This window comes from Onychostoma macrolepis, chromosome 17 (genome assembly GCF_012432095.1).
Source record: "Onychostoma macrolepis isolate SWU-2019 chromosome 17, ASM1243209v1, whole genome shotgun sequence".
In the NCBI taxonomy this organism is placed as follows: Eukaryota; Metazoa; Chordata; class Actinopteri; order Cypriniformes; family Cyprinidae; genus Onychostoma; species Onychostoma macrolepis.
The window spans coordinates 19,125,674-19,127,936 of NC_081171.1; the positions used below are offsets into that span (position 1 = coordinate 19,125,674).

General features: G+C 37.6%; 1 long non-coding RNA gene across 1 annotated transcript; it reads right to left on the reverse strand.

Moving 5' to 3' along the window:
- Window positions 1-1,011: 1,011 nt before the first annotated feature.
- Window positions 1,012-1,914, reverse strand: LOC131522784 (uncharacterized). Its single transcript, XR_009266641.1, has 3 exons — window positions 1,721-1,914; window positions 1,253-1,317; window positions 1,012-1,165 (listed from the first exon to the last, which is right to left on the reverse strand). It is a non-coding gene; the product is annotated as an uncharacterized LOC131522784 (long non-coding RNA).
- Window positions 1,915-2,263: the final 349 nt, after the last annotated feature.

The following is a 2,263-nucleotide window of genomic DNA, read 5'->3' on the forward strand; positions in this document are numbered from 1 at the left end:
TCAAGTAACTATTCAGACTATTACTTTTACTTGAGTAAATATTTCTTAAAGTACTTTTACTTGAGTACAGTTTTTGGGTACTCTACCCACCTCTGATGGTGACCCATACTTGAAATGGTGCTCTGCATTTAACCCATCCAAGTGCACACACAGCAGTGAGTAGTGAACAAGTGCACACACACACACACACACACAGACACTTGTGTGTCTATAAGCTTTTGAAGACCTACTTGCTTGAATCAACATCTCAGAAAATGGTAAAGAGTGAGGCACAGATGTTATAAGAATATGTGGCCTCTCACGTGTGGCTTCCAAGACCTTCATGACCTGCTCCACTGAGATTTCCACTCTGCTAATATAAGCTCAGTGCTAAAATAAATTCAGTCGTGAATTCTTGTGTTGACTTTGCTTTAATACTATGTGTGAAGGTTTTATTCATCTAGAAATATGAGAGGTGTTTACAGCAGGATGCTATTGTGGCTTGACAGTTATTTATTTTTTTATTATTTTGAGGGGTTTATTTTGGTTTCCTAACTGTTTTTATTGTTTCAATATGTCTAGTCGAGGCTGTATCCCTGGTTTTGTGTTTAGAATAATTCTAAGCACCAAACCACCTCCATCATGTCAGAATTTTTCATTTTTATGTGAAATATCCCTTTAAATGGACTAAATGGTTGGAGAAATCTGGCATTTTTACAGTAACTTTACTGTAATTAAGATTTACAGTAGCAAACTTGATTTATCAGTATACTACTGTAATTAATTCATTTTAATATAGATTTCATTAGATTTTATAATTTTTATACAGAATTCATTTTATTTTTACTCTACATAGGTACTACTGGCATTCAATTAAAACAGGCACAATAATTACAAAATATCAAATTCTTTATTTAAAACATTGCATGTATAACACTTAAAAATACAGACTTCCAATGCTGGAACAGTGCATCTTCAGCATTTCTCCTGTCTTGGGACGTTTTGCAGTGCATTATGTTGTGTCCTCTGGATTCATCCTCACAAAGAATCTTTAGGCAATAGAAGCATAATGGGGGAAAAAAAGACAAGCAGCCAAAGAATACATAGCCGTCTGCAAAACCCAGGTGCTGCTCCAAAACGTGGCCACCATCTTTGCTCACCATCCACTTTGACAGAAATGTCTTCTCTGAAAAACAAGTAGAAGAAATAGCACACTTTTAAAAGGCAAACTCCATAATACACAAATCTCTCAAAACCATAGTTGTTCTCTTACCATGAATTATCAGTCTCAGGGTGGCTGGCCTGCTCATGTCTTTCTTGATGCTTCATTGCAGTTGCCTTTAAAACACAAATACAAAAAAATGCAGTAAATCTTAAATTCCATTAAAAACTATAACAAACTAATTCTAAAACTAGAAAGGCAGATAGCCATAAAACTAGTTTAACCTAGCTAACACGCTTTTATTTTCTCAATAGGCTACTGGCCAACATTAACTACTAACACCTGAACTAAATTTTACATAGTTAACCTAATGTTAATATAAGATAAGCGTTGCTGGTTAAAAACTATTTTAATTCGGTAACTTAATTCAATAAGCTGACAAAAGTCATTTGAAACGACAGCGCAGTTTACCATAGTAAAGTTTGTCACCGCCATGTTGACCAGTAAATGTTACTATGGGTTAAACTGGTGTGCAAAAATCTGACACAAACACACAGACAAACGTACATATATTTTTACCTTGCTTGCTGGTCTTATTCTCTTGTAAGGTGCATCGACACACAGCGTAGATGTTCTCCGGAGCTCTCCCACTCTCGCGGGTTCATCTCCAGGAAAAACCCGCGGCGCTGCCCCGCTGGATCCGTGTCTTCCTCGGACGCGAGTGGCGCGGCGATGCGCGACTCGATAAAAAAAGCAATATAGAACCCATACTATCTACAGTGGATGCAGACAGTAATGTGATGCCCCGGTATATTTCTTATGTACAGATATACTCCATGCGCTCGCGCTGTTTCTGACACGAAGTACAAACAGATTTTCCAATCATTAGAAGCGATGTAACACATCCAGTGTAGTCAGTCCCAAGCTGTTGCGGCGTTGTAGACACGGTGCAGGGCAAATTGTGTCAATCCAGATGTAAGAAATGAGGAAAATAAAACGACCTCAGTATAATGGCGCCAAAGAGACCGTTACAGTAGTATACAGCAATTTTAAAAAATACAGTAAGTCTCTTTATGTGGGGTCTGACGTCACAGAAAATTCCCATGATGCAAAGGGTATTTA